General features: G+C 40.3%; 1 protein-coding gene across 2 annotated transcripts in view; it reads left to right on the top strand.

Moving 5' to 3' along the window:
• EPB41L4B (erythrocyte membrane protein band 4.1 like 4B) overlaps nt 1-26,698 on the top strand; it is a 166,238-nt gene that overhangs the window by 23,847 nt on the left and 115,693 nt on the right. The window lies entirely within an intron of this gene.

Raw genomic sequence — 26,698 nt, 5'->3', positions numbered from 1 at the left:
CTCCTAGGGAGAGGAAAAGAATAAAATCAGCAGGACTATCCACACAAATTGATGTGTTGGTTGCAGATGTCTTTACTACCCTGCCTGGTCATCACAAAAGACCTTTGGCAAGAACTTTCATTATTTGCACAGTTACCATGCTTGCCTGTGATAGTGAGAAAGGGTTTCAGAACCTGCATATGCCCTTCAGGGTAGATTTTGCTCTTTTTCAAGCTAAGGCACAGATTTCTAGTGGTGTTTTACCTCTTTTGTACTCTGACAAGGCTCCCATGTATTTGCTGTACACCAGTGCTGTGATCTACTTGAAGGAGCTAATAGTACAAACTCTTCTGTCTCTTTTTACTCTATTGCCATATAAAGACAATTTTGCTGAAAGTGTTCAAAAATGTTTTTGTTTCTTTTTCTTTGAGTGCATGCCTCAGTCTTGTTATGTATTACAGGTAGTTCAGTTGCTGAATGAAAAGATAGAAGAATTAACATTCCCTTGGAGAGGTAATCAGTTTTCTAGGAATAGCTGCTTAAATAAATGAGAGATTGTGTCTTACCCCTTCTTCCCCTCAAAAAAAGACTGAATTAACAGATATTTTCATAGCAGCCTTTAGGTATTCTGAATCTTAATTTAAACATGAATGAGGCTGGAATGTTGTTTGTTCTTGTGTATGTGTGTATTGCAATTTGAAAAAGACATTTATGCTACAGCTTTTATTAGTGACATCTGTTTTTATTGTTCTCTTTTTCTAGCCTTAAATCACACACATCAAGAGGGGTTGGTTATTTTTTTATATAACTTTGAAGAAAACTCAAATTTGTTGAATTTCTTGTTGTACTTCTGCTCCAAGATGTTAAGGAGTTACACCCTTAGAATGAAGGACCCTTAATCTTATTCCACAGAAATCTTTACATGTCAGTTGATTTTCTGAATACAGTAAATATTTTCCTAAAAGCTGAAAACATTTTTTAAAAATAAAATAAAAAACCCCAGATTCGTTTGGTTTGGTTTTTTGCTTTCATATGAGAGTGGATTACTGGGACAATTAGAGCCTTAGGAACAGTGACATTAAATATGTTTTTCCCAAAAACAAACCATGAGGGCATGGAACACTTTTCTGCCAGTAAAAATGTGAAAATCGCAGCTAGCAGAGAATTTAGAAGTTTCAGTAAGTTAAAGCATTTTGAGTATGTAGAAACCAGCCTAATTGCTTGCAATAAAGTAGCAGTGCTTCAGGTGAAAGCTGAACCCACGTTCCTGGATTATCTGATGTGTATTATCAAGAAGTGTTCCTCATATGTTGGAGGAAATATGAACTCAGTGCTATTAAATAGCCTGGAATAAAGCAAGCTTCTACCAGTCATAGCTTGCTTGTTGCAGAGTGTAATACATAGGAGAAACTTATGTAGAAAGAATCATTACAAACCATCTCTCCATCTGAGTTTTGGGTGTTGAAACAGCAGACTGGTAACTGAGAGTTTGCTTCTGTACTTGGAAGCAGACAGAAATGAACAGTGACCCAGAGTAAAGAACACTATTACTAGCAATATTATTGGGAACAAATACAGCTTTTTATAAACTGTGTTTCCAGTGAAATTACTTGGACTTTTTGCAGGGTTAATTTAAAGCAGTATCATCCTTTGCCCATTGTTTATATCTCAAAACTTCCTGGACAGCTGTTTAACAGATTGAAAAAACAAGGGACTGAAGCAATAGCAAAATCTAGGGAATTCTGCCTCCCAGCACTGAGTTATTTCTGTTGGTTACTGCCTTGACTGTTGTTGGTTTGTTGGTTTGTTTTAATTTATTTGTTCTTCATTTGAACCTGAAGTATAGCTGAAGGTTATGTGCCTTGAAGGGTGGTGCTGTGTGCCTGAATTTCACTTCATTTCAGTTGGGTGCACACTCCTTTGGGCTTCCTTGTAAATACAAACCTCTGTGTATGTGTGTTTCTTTTTAATCTTGATGGCATTTGTTTTGTTCTGTTTGATCTTGGCATGCATATATATTAGCCCCTGGTAGAGATGAGTCACATCTGAGACATGGTACATGTGCAGTGCTGTTTATCAAGCAGTAATTTCAGAATTCATTTAAATATATTTCGTTTAGCTTGAAGGTGTGTATGCCTTGAAGAACAGGCTTGACAAGATCTTGAAGTGTAAGTAGTCACAAGGCAAATGTGATCTGTAAGGACTTTATAGTTCTCAGTAGTTGTTGAAATGTTGCAGGGAACAGAAGAAAAATTTAGTAGAAGATGGAAAAATATGGAAGAAAATAGGGAATAGAGAAAGTATAAGACAGTTGGGAAACAGGTTACTTGAATCAGTCTTGAAAGGAAAGATACAGTCTTACTTTCCCATTCCTGTCCCTTAGCAAAGGCAAGTGCCAAGTGCTGCACCAAGGGAGGAACAAATCCAGGCAACAGCAGACGCTGGGTTGGGGGAAAGCTGTTGGAAAGCAGCTTTGCAGAAAAAGGCCCTGGTGGACAACAAGTGGAACCTGAGCCAGCAGTGTGCCCTTGCCACAACGGAGGCAAATGGCATCCTGGACCACGCTAGATGGAGTGCTGCCAGCAGGTCAAGGGTGCTGATCCTTCCCCCCTGCCCTGCACCAGTGATGCCACACCTGGAGTGCTGGTCCAGTTCTGAGCTCCCCAGTACAAGAGAGCCACAGAGATAATGGAGAGAGCTGAACGAAGGGCTGCTAAGGGGATTAAGAAACTGGAGCATTTCACAGGAGGAAAGGCTGGACTGTTTAGCCTGGGCAAGAGAAGTCTCGTGGGGTGGGTGGGGAGACACACGGATGACACACTGAGCTTACCAGTGTGTTTAACCACCCCTGAAGGGTGGGTGCAAAGAAGACAGAGACAGGCTCTCTTCAGTGGCACCCAGTGACAGGACCAGATGCAATGGGCACAAACTGAAACACAGGAGGCTCCATCTGAATATCAGGAAAAGGTTTTTTACTGGGAGAATGGCCAAGCACTGGAACCGGTTGTTCAGAAAGGTCATGGAGTCTCCATTCATGGATGGAGAAGTAGTTTGGGCACAGTCCAGGACAGAGTTCAGTAGCTAGCCCTGTTTGAGCAGGGTAGGTGGATCAGACCTTCAGAGGTCCCTTCCAGCCCCAACTGTTCTGATTTCCATTTCCATCATGGGCAGTTGTTAAATTAAAGAACAAACTTACTCTGAAGATATTATGGACTTAATACTGCAAAGTCACTTTACACCACAGAAATGCAAGTGATGTTGTTCATTTGCCCTGGATACTGGGGCAGAATCAAGTCTCTTTGGACTATTGGTCAGTCTTGTTCTCGCAAATCGTCAAAGGCAAGCAATCCCACAACATCCTTGGGTCTCTTGCTGCTTTGTTTTAGTGTTCTAACTACTACAACTTTTTTCTAGTCCAAATAAGCTCAGCTGCAAGTTCAAACTTTCCTGTTCCATATAGAACACCACTGATTGCTGATCTCTTCATAGAACACTTGGGTGTATTGAAGGAGTGAATATTGAGACTTGTGATTGGTCTGTGTCCTTAGATGGTAGTATTTTTGAGACAAACATCAAAGCACTCTTGTTTTGTTTTGTTTTATATAAGCCACTTTTGCTAAAACCATTGTCCTTGCAGTTCTCTCTTGGGTACTTTCTCTTTTTCTGTCAGCAGTTTAAAACATGGTGTCCCAAACTGAGTATGGGGTTCCACTTGTGATTTGTTATTAGGAGGGAGGAACTGTAATTGCTTTCCAGAGACCACACTGATAACACTCCTAGGAGGATAACACTGCTGCTAGAAATCGGACCTGCTTCTTTGGGCAGCAGTCTAGTATTGACTAAATGCACTTTTTAATCCACTGTGAGCACCCCATTCTCCTCTGCTGTACTGCTTCCTTGATTTTATCTTCAGTGTATGGTATCTTATGTCTAATGGATTTTTTTTTTTCAATGTTGAAACCTCTTTTCATTGATGCTTCTTTTACGAGTGCCGCTTTGATTTTTTCGCTGTAATCTTTAAAAGAAAATCTTGGTAGAGAATTGTTTATTCTGGACACTTTCACATTAGTTATTTGACCTATGTCTTGATAACGTCTATAAATTTTAAAAGCATACCTGTTCTGTCATCCAAGCCAACAATTAAAACTGCTGGAAAGAATCAGATCCAGGATATATCTTAAAATGTCTGTCTGCTGGTTATTTAGCTGCTGTCTTGTGAGTACAGTTGATCAAGGAGATGAGTCCCTACATCACTGTACTTTAAATTGTATTTCTCTAACTTGTTTATGAGTGTATTTAGAAAAATTTATGTTGAGAACACATTAAAATAGGCTGATACATCACCTGTGTTTTTCCTTTCAATCTTTGGGTTAATTGCTTTGATGGAATTTAATGGGGAAAGGTTTGCCATTACATAATATCCTCCTCTCAAATCTTCTGTACTTTGACTCTTAAGTGGGAGACCTGGATCCCTGTGGAAACCTTGAAAGTAGTTGTGAAAATACTTGAAATGCCCTTGTCTGAGGGAAAGGAAAAACCAACAAAGTAGTCCAACGTCTCGTATTAACTTCTCTTGTGAAGAGAAGCCAAGTATTTTACATTGAAACCTGAAATACTGAGAATTTGCAAAACCAGCATGTTCTAGCTATGGAAAGAGGGGAGTCCTCTCCTATTCTGATAGAGGCCACAAGCTGGAGAAAGTAGCACAAGAGTTTTTGGCTTTTTGTTTAAGCAGTAGGATTGAAGAAATAGTACATAAATAGGGTCCTAGGTTGTAAATGCATTTGACTTTATACTATTTGCTATACCATTTTCTAGACAAATCAACCACCCTCTAAGGTATACCAAGAAAAACCACATAAATTTTAAAAATGTTTGTCCACAACCTTTGTTCTAAGTGAATGTGGTACCTGAATTGTGTATCAAAAGGATTTTTTTTCTTTGGTGTTTTTTTTTTTTTTTTTAAATGTGAATTTGCTTGCTAGTAATTAGGAGAGAGATAGAATCCAATAGTGTGGAAGAGCTTACTTAAACTGCTTTCTTGGAGTGGACTATTTTATATTTTGGGAGTATTTCCCTTTGTATGTATCTCACTGAGGTGCCACTTTTGTTACTAGGATTTATTTTGGATATTGCTCTTTTCCACTTCAGTGGTAACTTTTCTCATGTAATGATTGGTTACGAAAGCAGCTTTGCTTTTCTGGTATCATATGTTGACAAAAGAAAATAAATAGATGACTTTTCCATTTTAAAAGCAGAAGTTTTTTTAAAAAATGGCATGTGGAAAACTGGCTGGCAATAACAGTGCAAAGCTTTTTTCTGCCTGCAGCCTGCTTGACAGTGGGGCTGTGCAGGTTCACGGTCCTAAAGCAGCCTGCACCTCTGCGAGGAGTCAGGTAACACAGGTATCTGTGTTTTTGAGGCTTGTGCTGCTGAGGTAGAACTGCATGTAGATCCCTCCATTTGTAACAGAGCAGAAAGATTCCTGCCTTGGCCCCTTCAGGACACAAATACAGACACAGTAAAACACTTCATGACCTGTCTGCAAATTGAGATACCCTGTGAGTCGTTCCGTGTTATTTTGAAATTAGTTACTCCAGCCTTCTGCAGAAGAGGCTGTTTCTTCTTTCCACCAGAAAATGCCATCTACTGCAGAGATCTCTGAGCATTGTTCTGTTGACTGCTGGTCAGTGCAGTATTTTTATTAGCCTTGTCAAAAAGGATCAGGAATTGAAAGAATGCTCCCCTGTCTCTTCAGGGTGGAGAGATACTGTGGTCTGTGTTCTCATATGTATTGTGCTGCAACATACTGGCTGTTGCTTCTGTACTTTTCAAAACAGAACTACTTTTAAAATGCTGAAAATACCTTCAAATGCCGCTTTCTATCAGTGAATATAGATATTAATTCTGATTTTGTCACAGAAAAACCTTGAAGTATCTTAATATGGAGAGGTGCTTTCCTTCCCTCTTTAAATTCAGGGGGTTTTTTTTGGTGTCATGTTAAGTTTAGGGGCTGTAATGAAGTGTCATAAGGTGATACTCTGTAAGCTACTGAATCATAAAAGCCTGAAGTTATACAACCAATTGGAATTCCAGTGGAAGAAAAAATGGTGTAGTATATAAAGAGGGAAAGTTGCTGTCCAAAGCTTGTATCTTCATAGAAACCTAAACAGAAAAATGTTTAGAACTAGAGAATATTCTTGTTGTTAGAGACCTTTCTAGATGCATTTAATTCATAGTCGTGTGGGTTGTTTCAAGCTCTTACTCAAAGCATAGTCAAAACTGAATTTAAACTTTTTATTTGAATTCAAACTGAGGGTATTGTCTTATCTTGAAAACAGTGATGGACATGCTACAACTTCTCTGGGCAACCTAAGAGAAAAGGTTTTTAGGATATCTAATTGGAACCTTTTCTATTTTGGTTTGTGTCTTGTTCTCTTACCATGCAGGTCAGCAGAGAGCCTGGCTCTGTCTTGTCTTTGCAGTTTCTTCTGCTTAGCTACCAGGAGATTGCTCTTCAGTTTTCCAAACTCTTCACTCCTCTGGGCTAAACAATCCCAGCTCCTTCAGCGGTTCTTCATGGAGAAGGTGCTGCCCTTGGCAGAACCTACTCCAGTTATCAGTGTCATTCTTGTATGTGTCCCAAAACTGAATGCCTTCTCCCAGATGTGATCCAACAAGCATCGAGTAAAGAGCAGTGAGTTCACTCAGTCTACTTGTAATGCTCCTGTTGCTACAGTCCAGTATGTTTGTTGCCTTCCATGTTACCAGGGCATGCTCCTGGTTTGCCTTGGAGTCAGGTCCTTTCCAGCTGAGCTTCTCCCAGCTAATCATACCCCAGCCTGTACCACTGCAGGGGAGTAGCCTATCCCAAGCACAGAACTTTATATTTGTTTGTATTCAAACATTCTCATGTTTGAATTTCATGAGAAATGTTCCTCTTGGCCCATTCTGCCAGTCTGTCTAGGTTGCCTTGAGTGGCTGCCCTGCGCTTGAGTGCGACAAAACCCCTCAGCTCGCCGTGTTCCAAAACCTCAGTGAGGATACATTCTAGTTGAGGAACTCTACTTGTAACTGCCCTCTAGGTATAGTATGGACTGATAACTGCTGCCTTTTGACCCAAATGATGCAGCCAGTGTTTCATCCACCTAGAGTCTAGATGTGTTATCTACCAATACAGCAACCCAGGTTCAAGGGTGCTGTCAGATATGATGCTGAAAATTCTTTAGTCAGGGTGAGCAGCTTTGATTGCTCCCTTCTTATTCATAGATTTAGATACTTCATTAACTTGCTTTCAACCATAATCCCCAGGTTTTTTGAGGAGGGCTGCCACTTGGCCCATCAGTGGTTAAATTCAGATTTAACCACTTCATAGTGGTTAATTGTGTTGATCAAGGAGATTTATCCTTGGTAAATGCATGCTAGTGTTTTTCTCCATCATCTGCTTTGTGTGCCCTATAGTATTGTGGTTAATGCTTTCTGAAAACAACTAGAGGTCTCCTGCTCATTGTCCTCACAGAGGCTTTCTGCTAAGAACGCCTCAAAACTTTGGGCAGATGATGTTGGAGGTTCCTAGAAGGTGTAGCAGATTAATTCCTAGCAGACAGGGCTAATGCTCTGTTTGACCTATTATACAACAAAGATGAAAGAGTCTGGTGGATCTTGAGTGATCATGAGGGGACTGAGTTCAGGACTGGGAGAAAGCTGGAAAGCTGGGCAATAAAATCAGGCTTGTGGACTGGACTGTGGCTTACCTGAGATTTTACCAAATTAGAATATGTGGGGGAGGTGTTTAGTAAAGAACTTAAAAAAGGAAATTTAAAAATCTGAGCAGTTGGATAACTCAAGAAAATACCATCACATTTTTCAGGAATATCAGGACTTGGAACAGAAAAGCCAACTTGACTAAACAAGAGGTTTCTTTATGGACAAAATTACGGAAAAAAAGGACACATAAGTGGAAACATGGACCAGCAACAAGAGTATGAAAGCATTACTCAAGTATTTAAGGATGAAAAATGAAAGGCCAAAGCCCAGCAGTTAGGGCTAATGAAGATTACCAGGAAGGGTTTCTACAGGAATACTAGTAGATAAGGGAAAAATTATGGAAAAAGACTAATTGTATGCTCATCTGCTAAAAAAGTATGGCAAACTCTGAAAGTGAAAGCCTAGTCAGCCTTATTTTCATCCCTAGAAGGATCATGGCTTGTTTCTACATAGGTTCAGCTTGTAAATACATGGTGAAGAATTTAATACTTAATAGTGTGCATTTAACAAGAGTGTGCTTACCCAGTCTTGTTGCCTTCTGTGGCAAAAGGGCTCTCTATATGAAAGACAGAACAGTGTTACCTTTTGAGGTTACTAAGATCTTGAATAGTGCCACCAACTGCATTCAAATTTAGAGGTCTAAGGAAGTATGGGCTGGATGAGCAAGCTGCTTAATGGGTTGAAAATCAGCTGGACCATTATCAGTAGCTCAGCATCCAGCTGGCAGCTGATTGAGTGCAGTATGCCAAGGGTTGGTGCTGGGGTCCATATTTTTCAATACGTAGTGATTTGGATGATGACATACATTTGCAAATTACACTAAATTAGTGGGAGCGGCTGACATGACATATGGCAAAACATAAATCCCAAGAGATCTCGAGAGACTTAAGGCTTGGGCCATCAAAGCTTCATGAAGTAGAACACAAAGTGTAAAGTTGCACACCTGATGCGTAACAATACCATGAATCAGTACAGCTGGGAACTGATGGGCCAAGTGGCAGCTCTGCTCAAAAGAACTGGGGATTATGGTTGAAAGCAAGTTAAATATGAACCAGTAGTGTGCCATCATTGTCAATAAATCTGGTACCGTGCTGCATTAGGAGTATAGCCAGCAGATTATGGGAAATCATTGTTGCTCTGTCCTTGGCACTGAGGATCCTATACTAAGAACATTCCTTTTGGACCCACTAGTAAAGTAAATGTCAGGAAACTGCAGATATATTTCAGGGGATGATTGTCAGGGTGGTCTGCATGACCTGCAAGGGGAAGCTGAGGGGAGTGAGCCTTGTGTGGTGGAGAGTAAGCTAATAGAAGTCTGCAACTATTTGAAGGGCAGTTACAAAGATGCTTGTCTTGGTAGTGACAGACGATGTAACAAGATAAAGACCTGTTTTCAGCTTGAGAGGTTTACACTGAACATTATGAAAAATTACTCCACTGGGAAGGTAGTGTAGCACTAGCGCAGATTATCCAGAGAAGCCATGAGATCTCCACCGATAAAAATTTTCAGGAGCTGGGTGGATGGATATCCATCCATCCATCTATCCTTATTGTGTTTAAATATGCAAGGCAAGGGATATGTTGAAGCCTCCTGCCCTTTGATAGTTTTACATTATCTCATTTTGATTTTTTTTATTTTTCTTGGGAATGTGTAGGTATAGATGTGAAATCTCTCTGAGTTCAGTGGAGATGCTTTAACATGCCCTGGCAGCAAGTTTTGCAGTTAATGAATTTGCCTCCAGTGTGTGGGGAGACATATGGGAAAAGAAAGAGCCACAGTTGTGTCCCTTTAAACAAAGATGTGTTGTTCAGCATTGGCACCAGTTGCCTCTTGGGCTTTGTTTAGGGAAACGTGGTAATAGTTCAGGCTTCAAGATTGCAGTCTGGCTTTTCTTCCTTTCGAGGGAGTGGAGTCTAGGCAGAGTTCTACTAGGCAAGTTTTGTTGGTTTTTATTTTTATCTGTGCCCTAATGATGAGACACTCCCTACTAGTAATGGAATTCTAATAGAGCTTTTTGGAAACCTTTAGTATCCTTATAGGCTTCATTGCTTCCAATCAGCCTCTTGACTGAAATGGGGCTAAGAAAGTGGGATCTTAAGTGTACATAGATATCTTCACATGTGTACCCATGCACACATTTGACTATTTTGGGGAGCTAGGAGTTCCTCGGAAGCAGTTTGCTCTTAAGCTCCTTGTATTTCACTAAATCAACATCTCTTCCACAAGGGCTTTCTCTGTCACTGATGGATGGCAATTCAGGTTCGGCATAACAGGAAGCAGGAAACTTGAAAGCAGTAGAGAGCTTGTGATTTCTTAGATATGTTTAGTAATCCCTGTCTGTGGCTTCAAGAGTTAGCAAAGACTAGGTGTATTCACACCAGAAGACTGAGTTTGCTCTGTGAGAATAAACATTGACTTGCTGCAGCTTAATATGTTTAATGTGAAATAATCCTCTCTTCTCACTAGGACAGCACTGATTATACTTCTACCTTCATCATAGTTGCTGCTTAATTGTTACCTTTCAGAAGTAGGATGCCATACCTCTACACTTGATACTGTTGTCTGAAACTGACAGTAATTTTATAATAATCTTTAAGTCTAACTCTTCTACAGTGGGCAGATGTGGTGAACTGGAAGCATAAAATCTGAGTGAGTTGCTCATGAGTTTGTGTTTGAAAGCTGTAGCATGGTAGTGGGTTGTGTGACAGCTGTGCTTCCTTTCTCCTAATTTGAGGCACTGGCACTTCAGAGTTTGTTGCACAATTTTCTGAAGCTGTTTATCTGGGCAATGTGTTGCTTGGGCAATCCTTTCAGTATAGGCTGTTGATGCAGTCAGTGCCTTCTGCCAACTGATTGCCCAATTCTTTTCCCTCCTGTACCTTGATTCTTGCATTGCAGACAGTTCTCTAGTACAATTATTTACACATGCAAGAATTTTGTTGGTTTTGGAAAAATGATTTGTAAATATCTTTTCTGCTTAATTTTTCTACTGCCATCCACTCCCCCCTTTGGGGCCTCCAGTTTTGGTTTTTACATTTGTTTTTGTAATTGAAGAAGTTCTTCTTAAGTAGCTTGAACTTAAAATAGCTGTGTTGGGCAAAAAGTAAACAGGATGTCTCCTTACAAGTCTTGTAGCTGTGCAAGGCCTAAAGATGAGTGTCTAGATCATGTTAATGGTGCCCAACCAGGCATAATTAAGGCAGGGTTATGCTGGGCATTGCAGGATCATGCAGCAAGATAAATGTATGACATTAAACGGGTCTTGTAAGGCTCAGTATGTCAGCTAAAAGAGAAAGGTGTTTGTTGTTGTATTAATGCTAGTAATCTCTATGGGTTCCAGGCTAGTAGAAGGTGACTGGCTGGTTTCCTATCTTTTTCCACATTCTCTTCTCAAGGTTGAATTTTTCAATTGCACCTCAAATATTTCAAAATTTACATCTGGTTCTGTGGTTCTTGTTCCCTTCTTTTTCATTTTATTGCTGTCTTCTCTTCTCTCTTTTGCATTAATATTGTAGTAATATATGAACAAAATATTACTTGGCTCCACTAACCCCTACCCTGTCTGAAAACATCAGTTCATGGAGAACTGAAAACATCAGTTTATAGAGATGCTGCAAAAAGAATACAGGATCTATAGCTCGGCTGCTGTGAAGTACAAAATTACAGATGCCATCTAAAACTGTTGAGAAAGATTAGGATGTGATTTTAGTGCATGATAAAAGTATGGTATGTGATGTCTGTTCCATTACGTAGTGTTACATGTGCACCACCAGCTTGTTCTGACATGTAAATAAGGCAGTTCTAGTTTCCTTGTGAAGCTTTGTAAATAGTGCAGCATACCTGCTGATATCTCCCAAAGGGAGGAAGATGTGTGCAATTTTTGTAAATCCTCATCTCTAAGTATGATGCAAATGTTACGAGTGAAAGACACCTCTCTAAGTACATGCTACACTGAGTTCTTATTCATCTTGATGTGTTATGTTCAGAACTATTTGTAGTTGTTTGGGGGGTTTTTTTAGGGATTTTTTTTTTTATTTCAAGCAATGTCTTTGGTATGCCTTTTAAGCCCATTTTAGTCTTTGCTGAGTCAGTCTCGCTATGCAGTGGAAAATGATAGGTGTTTAACCTAGTTTTTAGTAATAAGACTTAACACCATAAGCAACTTAGCCATAGTAGTTCTAGCAGAGTTGTTCTGCTGTGGTTGCCTTGCAGACCTCCTATTCTGAAGTGGGTGCTCAGCTTACTGAGGTGCAGAAGTTACTCCAGAACAAATTGCCTGTGGCACAACCTCTCCATGAGGGATGGGGAGTGTCAAGCTACCTTACTGACCACGAAAGCATCCACCTGTAACCAGATGGTAACAAGCTGTAACTCATTCCTTCATCCATATATCCCTTCCAGGATCTTGAAGACAACTGGTGACTCTCTGGAAGATTATGTTTTAAGTATCGACTGTGTTGGATTAAAGCAAATTGGTTAGACATGCATATTTCTGAAAATTGTTGTTTGATCTTGTGTCCTGGGAACCAGATGTATTATGCCAATGAATTTTTTTAAAAACGTTTGTTTCAGGTAGTTAGGCTTCCATTTTTCATGCAGTGAAAACTAAGTGGGTGCTTCAGAGGAGAATAACAAAGGTGATTGTTTGAGTTTGATGTCTACCTTGTTATCCTTGTGCTTCAGCAAATCTTACAATTTAACACTCACCCTAGATCATGGTTTATCCTGAAAATTCAAAACAACCAGCAACTTTAACAGTGACGAAAACTAGAAGACAACTGGAACATAACTTCAGAAAATGCTTTGCTTCTAAATGCTGCATGTAAACAAAATGGCATTAATTCAGTACAAGTTACACACAATATCAGGAAAGGCTTGTTACCAACAAACTGTCAATCTTATGTCTGTTAATTTGCAGGAAGCTTAAATTAGGGGGTGGGGGAAAGTGGGAACATTTATGACTCACATGGGTTGGGAAATAATAAATCTAAACCCATGTTTACATTTAAAATAACATAAAGCTTTAAAAATGTTTCAAACTGCTAAATATTTGTCATATTGTAGTTTGTAAATTCTGTGTCTTCATGATTCACTGGGGAAAATGAATTCACTGGGAATGAGAGAAGAGAGCAGGCTGAAGAAGGATGGTTTCCAACACATGAGATTTCACAGCCCCTGGGTGTTGTGAAAATGAAGCTGAAAAGCATTTGGCATTGCTTGCAGGCAGGTGTGTGCTCCCCACTGACTCCCTGTGGCCTATGGAGTCTTGGCACTTCCCTTTGCATGGAATGTCTGAGCAGAAATAAGCTGTATTTTGTTGGTCGATTGCGTTTGTATCAGTAAATATATTACATATATAAAAGGGTTGTGTTTCAATTCAATGCCCAAAGTTATTCAATAACGAGGTTGGAATAATTTCCTCCTGTGAAAGTTGGGAGTGGAGAGGGAAGATGAGAGAGACAAAAGAGACAGCCCAGTTCTCAGAGACTGAAAGAGTTTTTATCCCTCATTGAGGACATGAGTTCAGTGGTATTGTCAGTAGACAGTATTGCCTTTCAGTAACGATGAGTATGGCAGATCTAAGATAACCTTGTCTTGAGCTAGGACAGCAAGACTCTCTACCCTCCCCCTTAACCCTGGCTATTTTGAATTTCATACTGAAGGCCTAGTAGTCTGCATGTGGTATATGAGAAGCCTACATACCAAGGTCAAGACAGTGGAGTCTGCAAAAGGGGGTAAACTTATGTATTGGATTTGTATGGCAGGGTTTGGTAGCGGGGAGGCTGCAGGGATGGCTTCTGTGAGAAGATGCAGAAGCTGGCCTCATGTCAGATGGAGCCAGTTCCAGCAAGTTCCAAGATGGAGTTGCCACTGGCAGAATCTGAGTTCATCAGCAATGCTGGAGCACCTCTGTGATAACATATTAAGTAGGTGAAAAAAGCTCTACACAGCAGCTGTGAGAGGAGTGAGAAAAATGTGAAAGAAACAGCCCTGCAGACACCAAGGTCACTGGAGGAGGAGGGACAGGAGATGCTCCAGGTGCCAGAGCACAGATTCCCCTGCAGTCTGTGGTGAAGAGCAACTTTGAGGCAGGCTGTCCTCTTGCAGGCCATGGAGACCCATGGTGGAGCAGAGATCCACCTGCAGCCCATGGAGGACCCAAAGCAGGAGAGATGGATGCCCAAAGGAGGCAGTGCCCCTATGGAGAGATGAGCCCATGCTGGGGCAGGTTGGGGGACACACACTGCCACAGTTTGTTCCTGAAAGACTCTGCCCTGTGAAATGATCCCATGCTGGAGCTAGTCCTGAAGAGATGCAGATCATGAGAACGCACCCTGGAGAAGTCAGTGAAGGACTGTATCCCATGGGGTTGGAACCTATCCTGAAACAGGGGAAGGAAGGAGCAGTGGAAGAGGAGGAAGGAGCAGTGTGGACACTCTACCTGTTTTCCCCAGTGCCACTCGGTGAGGGAGGAGGGAGAAGAGGCTGGGATGAAGTTAAACCTGGTAAGAAAGAGAGGGGAAAGTGTGTTTAGTTCTGATTTTATGTCTCACTATCCTGCTGTTACTATTTGGCAGTGAGTTGAATTAATCTTCTCTAAGTTGAGTCTGTTTAGCCCGTCACAGTAGTGATCTTTCTGCACTTCTCTCAATCTGATGGGATATATGGTCCAGCCTTGTAACACTGTTGTAGCTCTTTCCTGATCTCTGGCTTGTCAGTGTCCTTGTGTACTGCCTTCACACAGCTCACCTGCACAGCCCAGCTTGGTGTCCTCCGAAAAGTGATGCATTCCATCTCTTCCTCCATATGGTAGATGCAGGTGTTGAACAAGATAGGTTGCACGATAGATCCCTAAGGGAATTCCCCTTACAGCAGGTCCCCATGTAGTGTTCAAACCACTAATCACTTCCCTTTGAGACCAGTGATCTAGATATCAATAACCGACCTATCTACACTGCCATGCCCCAGTGTGGATGTGGGGATGTTGTGGGAGACCATGCTGAAAACCCAACAGTCGGGATAAACAACTTTTGTCGGTCTCCCATCCAAGATTATAAAAAGGCATAATTAAAGATCTTCAGTATGCGTGATTGCTGAGCGAGCATTCAGCTTATCACTGTCTTCATCTAAATTGCTTGTTTTCCCCCAACATATGGTATTTTCTATACAGTGGGATGAAAGGTGAGTCTCTCCTAATCTACAGACTCTCTGGCTGTATCAACAGTCCTATGTGCTTTGTTGCTCAGCCTGAATAAACTTCATGACATGCTGTCTCTTTCAGAATCAGCGCAGCTGAACAAGTGAGTTGACACTTGTTCTTCCTGCGTCATCAGTGTGGTGTTGTATTTCATGGCACTTAAAGGCTCCACTAGCTACATATGTATGGCTTTGAAGTCATCTGAGTTGTAGGTGTCATCTAAAAGCCACCAGGCAGCAAGTTGTCTCTACAGCCAGAGTTTGGTTTGCAGAACTTTGCTCCAGCAGAAGAACCCGAGTTTGCTCTTGGCTCTGTCCAAGTCTGTAAGTCTGGTAATGAGAAACATTCTTTATGTTAATGATCTCTCCAGGGCAGCGATGGACTCCCCAACACTGGAACACTTTTAAGACTGACCTGGAGAGGGTGCTGGGCCATCTTGTCTAGACTGTGCTTTTGCCACGGAAGGTTGGACCAGATGACCCTTGAGGTCCCTTCCAACCTGGTACGCTATTGTCTCTATGATTAGTGGTAGGAAAGGGAATTAGGACAGCAAAATATGATCCTCCAGTGACTTAGTGACTTTTCAGACCATCATAGTGCTTGCTGTTAATGCTGGTGGTTTAGGTTCTGTTGGATATTTAGTTGAAGTATTGTGAGTGTTTGGCAGTTCTCTGCTCTTGTGTTCACTTTCATTGTGAAATAAAATTATTCTGAGATGAAGAGACTGTTACCAATTTTGTTTGCTTTATAAATGAAGGTTTTTATTAATGTCTGCAAAGAACTGGTGGTACAGTCTTTGCTGGAGCCATATAAGACTGGTTTCATTTTTAAGCAGTTCATTATCCCTCCCACTAAAACCTGTTCTGTGAAGTGGCTTCATGTTACAGTGACTTTTGGATATGGACTTCAATAGTATGAGTAAGGCCTTATTGACATGTGTTTCCCTGAAATAAAAAAAAAAAAAAATTAAAGTTTAACTTAAAAATTGAGTTGTTATTTTTAACAACTGAGGTGGTAGTAGTGCAGCCATGTGTGACTGGCCAATTTGGAGTGTTTGGTCTGATCTGTCTTGAATTTCAGACTCTAAGAAAAAGTTTTTGCAAAAGTTGTCAAGCGTAGCAAAACCTCTGTTAAGGTGAAATGCCCAGGTGAAAAGAACCAGCCATGAGGAATGTCCCATTAGCCTGTCACAGTAAACTGGGAGTGTCACCAGTTTAATGAGTTCTGCTGAATCTCTGGCAGTCACCGTGGCAATAGCAAAGCTTCCCTATGTTTTTGTGGTGGTCTGAATTAAACATGCAAGCTCCTATTAAGATGTTGTTGATACACAGATATAATAAGCCAGCTGAAATTCTGATACTGTATTTCTTTTACTCCTTTATGGTGCTTGGGTTTAATTTCCATTATAGTTTTTTGGATTCTGTTTTATTTCCCTTGACATGCAAATGTCCAGAATCCATTTCATGGCATGGAGCAGGTGGGGTAGCCAACCCTCAAAACAAAGGACAAAACTCAAACCTTTGTGCAAACTACTAAAAGCTGCAGCTTGCTGCAAATGGATTTTCAAATCAAAACATACATGGGGCAGCTTTCTAACTATTGCTAGTCTGTCTGTACTCTCTGGAATGTATGCACACGTAGCATGTACCTTTGATCACGTATTTTCATCGGTATTTTTGCCTTAAAATTCCTGAAGGCTGTCTTTTAAAGTACATCCAGAGGAAGCACTGGCACACAACGCTCCCTCCAAGTAGACAGCAAAAACTGCATCATGCAGGGAACCTGATAGGGAAGAAGCCTGACACTTGTGCAGATTAGTGGTTCTTCTTTTCTCTCTTTTTTGAAAACATCACTTTTCCAGAATCTGATGAATACTGTGCTTTTCTGCATACTGACTGTGGGGTCAGATGTTTTGTTAATAATCAGTTTTTATCTTTTCAGCCTCTTACCTAACAGGATTGGATGATCTGTTGGTTGGCATGAAATATTAACAAATCATTTTTGGCTAAAACCCAGTCTTTCTGCTCCTCATATTAACACTCAGAACTTCTAAGTTTATTCAGTAAAAAAACCCAGACATGAGTCCTTGCTCATCCTTTAGGATGAAGATAAACAGACTGTTGTGCTGCCGTGCCTGTTTCAGTACAATAAGGTGGTCATTTGTCCTTCAGATCTGAATATTTATAAGACAGCAAGAAGTTAAATACTATAGCATGATTAGAATTAATCTTCTCATGTAATTCCTTTGCAGGAGTAAGAAGACTACAGTGCTAAACTTCGTTATAATAAACCTAGGTCTGCTGTTAGTTTTAACTGAGCAGTAGCATCATCTGAGGGATGATTTCTATTAAGCTTGAACTGCTGTTTATTCTAGCCCTTTCATAATTGTTCTGATGAAGTTGTTTTAATAAAAAAACACATGGCTTTTCCTCTTGGATATTCTGTCTTTCTAGAAAGAAATGTAATTTGTAGTGATTGTCTTTAATTGCATATACTTGGCTAATTATGTTTGTGTTTAAAAAAAATTACGTCTTCCTGGCTGTCCACTAAATGAAATATTGTTAGTGGCAAACTTCCCTGGTCTTCCTCTGTTTTTAAATCTGCTGATTCGAAAGCTGCAGTTTAAGATGTTTTACTGACTTTTCTGAATCTCTGGATTTCTGATTCTCTTCAGAGAGAAGCGAATAATTGGGGTTGATTCTTTGGAGAGGTCCTATCCTATGACTTAGTGTATGAAAGAACAAAGAGTGAAGAGTACTGAAGTCAGTTGGCTGTCTGAATAAATAACTTCAAAAAGAGTTTCTTTGCATTTTTAAATCCATAGAGCTTCTGAGGAAAAGAGCACATTAGAGCTTTGTCCTCAAGTTCCAAACTCCCTTTTTGGTCACTGCTTCTGTTGCACATCTTTGAACTTCTTTTACTGGCTGTAACTGCGAGGGTGATTAATAATAAATATGATTTATATGGAAGGTTTAGCACATTATAAGGTAATTAATATAGGTAATTAATGCTAATGTTTGCATGCATGTGGAATTAATTCTGTGCTACGAAAAGTTCCACAAATAGTATATGTTATTTAAGTTTTAAAAAAGACATAGAAATAATTGACTGTGAATTATGTGGGCATAAACAGTGTGCAATTTTATTCTGGAGGAGAGGAGTGGTTCTAAGGAACTTTTTGTTTTATCCAGACATAAATAAAAGTAAATTCATGCAGCATACATGATGTGATATTACTAAAGGAATGTGCACCTTTTTGCTGTTACAGGTCAGCAGGTAGTGGTGGGGATTCTGTTCTGGGCACTCAAAAGTGACAATCTATAAGGCATTGTGTAAGATACCAGTTCTTAGAGCAGCTGTCCCAGGTTTTACCTACCAGCCACAGCACAGCTTTGTGGCCTCCTCCTTGCCTGGGTAGCAGTGTTAGGAAGCAGCTTTTGGCATTCCAGCCCCATGCTAGGCTGTGCTGGGTGGTCCATACATGAGCATTTGTGTGGGGAGGGGTTTGAAAGCACTGTTAGCTTGAATTAGTAGTGATGCTTAACTGATATAACTCCCCTCTGTAGCCAGTTCTTTACAAGGCATTCAGCTTCACTGACAAACCTCTTGGGTAGGAGTCAGGAACAGAACCTGTGACTTGTCTGGCTGGGAGAGCAGGAACCCTGCAGCCTTCATTTATATCAAGTGCAACTACTCGTGTTGGTTGTGCATCTGACTGGCCATTACTGCTGGTCTGAGCTATGTTTATGCTGAAGCAAGGTTGCCTGTAGAGCCTTACTGGTAAACTGCTTTATTGTAGACAGTCATAAATGTGTCCTATTTAAAAACAAGTTTAAAAAATTGGAGAGTTGAGTGAGGCACCCATACATGTGAATTGTATATGAAGGATGTGTCTATATGGAAAATTCTGTTTGTACAATTGCATCTGTTTAAAACTGTTTCTACTCATGGAGCTTTCAAATGCAGGTGTATAAGAAAGCAAAGCTGTCATTTGAAACCTTGGTACTGTATTAGCATAAGAAAGTGCAGAGTCTTTGCTAAACTCTCCCGGGATTCTCTTCTGGTAGTACTTGCCTCTTTCTGCTTGTTCTTTTGAATGTCAGCTTATGCTAGTGTTCCATGTTATTTCTCAAATACAGTTTAAATTCATGACCTAGAATTTTCTCTAGCTCTCCAGCAAAATGGCACCCATGTCCCACCGTGATTTGTGCAGGAGAGCAATGGGCAAGGGAAGCCTAAAGCATAACATTGTGTTGTGTTTGATGGTATCATCTTGTAGAGGTGGCTTCCACTTCAACACCCATAGTTGAGCTTTATCAAATAATACCTCTGCCTCCGGGAATTCAGAACTGTAAATTATATTTTGAGTGAAATCATGTAGGTTAAGAAGTCTCAGCATAGGTTTTGTTCTCCTCATCCTAGCTACTTCGTGTTTCCTCGGCTTTGTGTTTGAACCTGAGGGGCATGTAATATTTCAAGTGGGTCAGGAGAGGGAGCTGGCATTCTAGGGGTGAAAAAGAATCTTTACATACAAATAACCCTTTTTTTTGTTGTGCCTCTGAGTGTATAATTGTGGTGGGGTAACCTGTCTGTGCCTAAAAGCCTAAAATAACAGGAGTCCAGACAGACTTCCAGAACATAACGGTACAAGTAAGGAATTTTTTTTTTTTTTTCTGCTTTGTTCTGTGGCTGATGGTAGCTTATATCTGTTGCCTGAGGATCCCATTTAGAAGTGCTGACGGTGCTTTTCTCCAGGGAAGAGGTCTGTGTTGCCAGTAGTACATGTAGGTGATAGGGACAATGAGCAGAACCTCTACTTCATCTGAGTCTAATAAAATAAAAATGTCACTGCTGGTAATAATGTTGACAATAGTAATTGCACATATAGGGCACCCACCACAGTAGTATCTGCCTGCCCTTCGTGTGACTTTTGGAGAGATTAAAGGCTTTGCAAAGACAGCATGCCCTTCAGATGACTGATGGAAATGTGAAATTGCCCTGCATAAGGGTTTCCCCACTGCAGTGGGTTAGCCTTAGCCATCAGCCAGGCTCCTTCCCAGCCCTCTCATTCAGTCTGCAGGATGGGGAAAAACGATATGGAGAAAAAATGGATCAAAAAGGCTCATGGGTCAAGATAAAGGTGACTCTTTACCCAAGTCAAATCCAGTCCTTCACTCCTGACTTCTGTACCCACGTCCTGCCCTCCACCACCAGTGGTCCGTGGGTCTGCTGTGGAGATGGCTGAAACCAGCTGTGTCCAGCCTGGGACAGCCCCATCTTCTCTGAAAAGACTAAGCAAGTGGTGAAATTATCCCTTACAGCTAACATATGTCTTGAGACACAGTAGTTTCTTGCTCCTTTTTTCAGCAGCAAACCAGACTTCTGAGCCTCTGGGTAGGCTACTATAATCAGTTTTTGAAGGGCTGTACTCTAAAACTCAGGTAGTGAAAGCGCCTGTTTTGAAAACAACTGTGCAAAACCAGCTTTCAGAAAAAGTTAGTGTTGTTCAGATCATTTTATAAATTTTGTTCACTTGTACTTGTCCACTTGAGGAGGAGACAGAATGTGATTGAGAGGTGGGGAAGGAAGTGGCTGGAAGCAGGGATGTGTGAAGTGGTAAAGGCAAAGGAAACCCTATACTCACCCTTCAAATCTCACCTGACTTTCCTGGATCTGTTTTATGTTTGTGTTACTGTACATAGGAATCTCTCCAGTGCGTTTCTTGGCATAGGTTTGGACTCTTTAGAAAGGATTGTTTGCATCTAAGGTAATTCCCTCTCTGCTCTCTTTTCTGTATATTCTCTCTAATGCTGTGCTGCCAATTCAATCTTTGATTCATCTTAATGAGTTTGTACTTTATGAATAATGAAAAATCTTTTCTTCATTCCTATTGCAGAGCTTGAAAATGGCATATTATTCTTCCCTTCCCTTAGTTCTTCACGGTTTGGGTTTCTTGGATTTGTTTGCTTTGTTTACTTGTTTTTATTGTTACTTTTTTGTTGTTGGGCCATTTTAATTTTTTTGTTGTTTTATTTTTTTTTGACAACTGACTGCCCTTATATAACAGGTAGAAAGCATAAGCTGATGCAAGAGACTTGGCCAATGTCACGCTCTCATGGTAAATGTACTGTGATCTGACTAGAGGTCCAGTGCCATTTGGGTTTATGTAGAGACTTGGTACTTATAAAATATGGTGATCTATTTATTTGTTCTTGCTCAGGCTTCTCCTCCAGTGAACACTGATTCTTCTTGCCAGTAGCTGGTGCAGAGAGGAAAGTCTGCCTGCTGTTGAGAAATGCTGCTGTGCAGCAATAGTGAGATTTACTATACCCCCTCTTTGGGGATTTTCTTTTTCTTAATGGCTGTCTACAAATTCTCATTGGCATCTGGGTTGCAGGAACCCAGCTTGGTTGCACTGTCAGCCAATCTGCCCACAGAGAGAATATTCTTAAGTGGTTGTGTGCTTATCTGAGTTTCCCTCTATCCCCTTGATGAGATGTGACTTGTAAGAGTCCTAGTTTTTGACACTTTTATCATAGGCTTTGAGAGTAATTTGAAGGAAGCAGCTTGGTTTGTTGGTGTGGTTTATTATTTGTGGGAGTTTTGGGATTTTTTTGCTTTGGTGTTTTGTCATTTTTTGAAGGGTTCTTTAACTTTGCTTATAAGCCACTTCTTCTCAGGAAATAGCAATTTTAGTTTGGGGCCTCGACAGAAATGACTGGGAGCAAAATGTTTGTTCCTTCAAGGTTATAATAAGTAAATACCCTTGAATAAGGTTCATGGGATCTTTTTGTCTTCTGATGAAGGGCTGATGGCTTGGTGGTGTGTGTATGCATTTGGCATTTCTTGTTGCTTTGAATTTTTTATGCAGGGAAAGTTAAGGGAATTTTGGCTCTTGTCTTCAGCTAATTTCTCAAAATTCAAAATGAATTTTGTTCTCCTTCAGATAAAAGTTCACATGTGTCATCACTTGCATTTCCTTCTGGGCACGTTCAGCAACGCTGCTTGTTTCTATGGTCTGTACTACATTTAAACATCATTTGCATGCAGTAGCAGGCTCTGAAGCAGTACTGGTGTTATTGCCATGACAAGGTGACAGGTTTAATGGCTATTTGAACAGTGTCACATTTTCAAGTGAGCTTGTAGACAGAACTGAAAATTTAAGTCAATGTTTGGCTGGTAAGAAAATAACCTGACATCTTTATTTGTAGCTTGAGCAAGTTAGCCAGCCTCATGGAAGTGTGATGTGTTAAGAAATAGCTTGCTTTTCTTCAGTTAACACTGATTTTATGAAAAGAAAGTAGTATTTGCATAATTTCAAGCACAAAAAAAAATGCAACTCTTTCCCCACTTTTAAGAATCTGCTCATTAGGCCCCTGGAGGGGAGGGTGGGACAGGCACCAAGGTCATGGCTGGTTTGCAGCATGCCCTCTGCCAGAGTGTCCTCTCTGGATGGCAGTGTGCAAACTGGAATTTGAAAACAAGCGGCTGACTTTGACAATACTACCTACAGCAGCAGTGCTGGCGTGGATAACGTGGTTTTCAGGGCAGCTTCTGCAAGCCCAGCCATGGCCTCCAATAAGTCCGTGGTTGAAGCTGTTAGATACCCTTGATTTATAAGAATGCAGAAGAGTTGCATTTTTGTGCTTAAAACTATGGAAGTACTGCTTGCTTTCAGTACATCTGAGTGTGTTTGAGCAACCGAGGGCTTGACTATCCAGAAGAAAGCAAGTTAAAGGACAGATGATAACTGAGCACCAGGAGTCAAGGCTAATTAGAAGCACAGATGGCTTTTATGCATGTTTAGCCTGAAACACTGGGAGATAGCACTGCCAGTGACTGTTAAAAGGCAAAGCAAATTCTCACTGCTAAGCAGTATGGCCAACAGATAAAGCCTTAGGTTTGAAAATGAGCTGTAGGCTTTGTAATTGAGTTAATAACAGTTCAGATGTAAGAGGACTGAGCAGAACATACTGAGCTACTCTGTTTTCAGGAGGTGCCAAGGAGGGGAAATGCTGGTGCCATCAGAGCAGGGCAGTATCAGGCCTGTGGAGGTGGAACTTGCTAGCTACAAATGTGCCTTTAACAATTTACTAGAAGCTCAGACCTGGAGTCAGTGACCATGAGACCGTACCAGCCCACTCTGCAAAAATATTTAACATATTGCAGAATACATAATCTTGTGCTTTCTTTCAAAACAGAAACTAAGTCTGCCCTACCTACTCATTGCTGTTGCTACTCACTATTCAGTTTGGGATGCATCAGCTTTGATTGCAAAGTTAATTGGCTTTGACTTTTCTCTTGGCAATAGCTTATTTTCCTTCGTTTTGGTTGTCATTTTGTCAGTTTGCAGACTATTTCATGTACCTCTTGGCCTATTTGACAGGTTGTTTTCCTAAGCAGTGCTTCAACCATCTCTGAAATCAGTTAATAGTTTGTTTGTAGCCCTGTAGTCTGAGCTCTCTAATATGACTCAAAATTTTCACCCTCTCCGCTTGGGTTCAAGTAACTGCACTTGAGTTTGGGGAAGGTGTGGGCAGAATCTCTCCAGCTTTGCTTGTATGTGCTCTGAGAGTGATCAATGGCATCCTTGCACTGTATCTGCACTAAAATTAGACTTTTCTGGCTTGTATGTCTACTTTTCATGCCCTTTGGCAAAAACCTTTTAAAGAGCTCTGGAGCAGCTAAAATCAACACTAATCAGCTTGTTTAGACAGGGCCAGCTGGTGTAAAATGTCCCTGACTGATAAATTTTCTCTTTCCTTCATGTCTACCAGAAGCATATTAAAATCTCTTGCCTATTTCCATGTCAAGTCTGCAATAGTTTCTAATTAGAGAAGCTAATCTTTGTTTTGTCATGTTTTAGCTGACAAGAATTTCCATAGATTCCCTGAGACTGGAAACTCTCTAGCAGCCAAAAATGTAGCCTACTTGAAATGTGGGCCATGCAGTTGTCACTGTGGCTGTGCAAGGTGTTTTATACCCATTCCTGTTGGAGTCCTTGTAGGATTTGCAGTGAGTCCTCATTTAACATAAGAATTCCCTCTGTGATTCATAATCCCAAGGAAGATGATATGGGGGTTTATTTGAGATGGGCTTTCATGAAACAGAGTGGACAAAACTCGAGTAACTGTTAGGTGGAACAGGGATGACTGTCATGAGAAACACCTTTTTTTTTTTTTTTTTTTTTTTCCTTTCTCTCAGTGATTGCTCATTATCAGGGAGGTTCCCAATCTGCAAGCATAATTCAGTCTTTGTGCTTCATCAAGTGCCTGCCTCATGCTAATTCAGTTTTACCTTAGGTTGCAGCTGTAGTTTCATTTGTAAGCTGAGCATTTCGTGCCCACCCTCCCAGTGCTTGCCTGTGAGGTTTCATGGTGCTCACAGAAGTTCTCCTGAGTTCCAAGGAACACTCCACCAGAAACTGGCAGTGCTGTAATTGTTGTTTCAAAACAAAACAAAAAAGCCCTCAAACAAGCAAAAACTCACAAACCAAAAAGAAAACCCTATCAAAACAAAAAGCAAGGACAGAAATCCCCAACAAAAACAATCCAAAAAACCAAGCCAAAACAAGGTTTTGCAACTTTTCTAACATCACTGTTCCCAATTACAGTAACTTCCATACCAACAAAATAGTAACTCTGTATAATAGTATATGCATACTGTTTGTTGCCATTTACTTCATTTTGTGAGATGTAAGTTATGCAGGCCATTCACATCTGATAGTTCTGAACCATCTGTCTAGCAAGGTATGACTGTAAAATATTTTTAGTTTATGGTTTGGGCTTTTTAGCTGTATGTATAATCTCAAGTTGAAGGTCTGTAGAGAGAGTGTGATTTATTAAATTCCAGATGATTAGATCTAATATAAAAATTTTATTGTACAAAATCATTCTCTCGTCGTTATGTGGTACCAGATTTTGAAAAGGGAAACTTATTTTTAGCTACTGTTTTGTCTTGAAGGAGGGGAGAAGAAAAATACAGTGAAAATTGAAAGTTTATTGTAATAGACATTTTTTGCTTTAGAGACCACTATCGTGGATATGTAATGCCTAAGGAAAAAGCCTTCTATTTTGCCTGTTCCACCCATTTCATTCAGTGCACGTTAATTTAGGAGTCCACAGTCTGACCCCCTGGATTGTCAGTCAGTGGTGAGGCAGAATAAAGAACAGGTCATCCTTTACTGTTACTAGAGGAAAGGTATTGGTTGCTTTTATCTCCCCCTGTAGTGCAACATCTCAAAGACAGTTTTTTGTCAGCAGTTTGTTGGCTGCAGCAGCTTTATCATCTAAGTGGTACGAGTTGCTGGGAAAGCTCATTTAGTGACAAGTTAAATGTTACAATCTCCTGTAAGCTGTGTATGTAATGCTGCATTTTATGGTCTAGCCGTGCAGTGCAGAGCTATTCTCCATGTAACACGTGTTAAACATTAACTACTGTTTGGGTACAGAAGGTGGAGTGTGCTCTCTCTGGTTTCTATTGGGTGTGTGGCAGTGGAAGGTAAACATATACTGGTAGTTAATGCTATACAGCAAGCAACCATGAGCAGAGTAGGGCATAAAGTGCATTTTTTCCTACATTGGTGAATATTTCATGTTCTGCTGTTTCTTTTTTTTATTGCTTTTGAGGGTTTTCTCATCTGTCATTTAAGCAGAATCTGTTTAAATTTTGTTGTGCTTTGGCTTGACTTCTTTTAACAAGTGCTGATTTTACTCCATATTAAAAATATGTTCTGGATACTTTTTGTTCAGTTTATACCAATTACTGTACAAGTAAAGATGATTTCTTAGCAGTGTACTGTTTTAAGAAGCCATTGTACTCTCATCTGCTTTTAACAGAATGTTGATCTTTGGTTAAGAATGTCTATTATCCACCTCCTGCCCCCCTGATAAAAAAGAGACAGTATCTTACAATGATAATTTAATGTTGTTATTAAGCTTTTATGCAGTTTGTTTTAATGGAAGTCCTTATGTCGCTCTTGAAATTTGATATGATTCAATTTCTGTGCTTCTGTTTTGTTAGTTAAAAAAAACCCCAAAAAATACAATTTAAATAAAATTTGCTACCTATACCTGAACTTGCTTGACCTTCTTGGAAAATAGAGCTGTAACTCGTCATCTTGTCTGTTGCTGAAGACTGATTTTGGACACCTTAGAACCCTGAACAGGAGCTCTGCATGTTATGATTGATGCTGCCTTTGTGTAGAAGGCCAGACTAAAGGAACTGAATGCTTAACTGTCAATTTTGCTGCATTTTGGGGTGAAGTGGAAATGACTAATATGTTAGGTTTAAAAATAAAAATTAAAAAAAAAAATCCTTAAAAGTATAAGAGGGACAACAGTCACAAAACTGGATCCTGATCAGTACTTCGCTGTGTAAAGTGTAGCTGTAGCTTCTCTCTCTTACTCAGATTTATGGTCATCTCATGTATTTTTGGCCAAGGGGTGTTTTTGCTCAAGAATTTGAAAGCTTTCTTCTCCAAGTAACTCAACAGGATTTGCATGAAAAGTTGGTTTGCTACTGCCTTTTCCTTCTACCCACCTGTAATCTTCAAACTTTGGTTTTCTAGCGTTGAAGAATGTGTATCTAAATCCTTTTCTTAATCTCAAACGAGTACCTACCCAGGCCAGTGCAGCCTGCCTTTAACACCTGCTAAGTTTTCTACACATACCTGTAGTCAATAACTGGGGGTTTTTTTGTTAGTTTTATTTCCATGCCTGTATGTTTCAGATGGCATGCCACGTAAGAATGAC

The sequence above is a fragment of the Aphelocoma coerulescens genome, chromosome 2 (assembly GCF_041296385.1).
Source record: "Aphelocoma coerulescens isolate FSJ_1873_10779 chromosome 2, UR_Acoe_1.0, whole genome shotgun sequence".
Lineage (NCBI taxonomy): Eukaryota > Metazoa > Chordata > Aves > Passeriformes > Corvidae > Aphelocoma > Aphelocoma coerulescens.
Note: the sequence above shows the minus strand (reverse complement) of the source record. Positions and strands in the feature narration are given on the sequence as shown.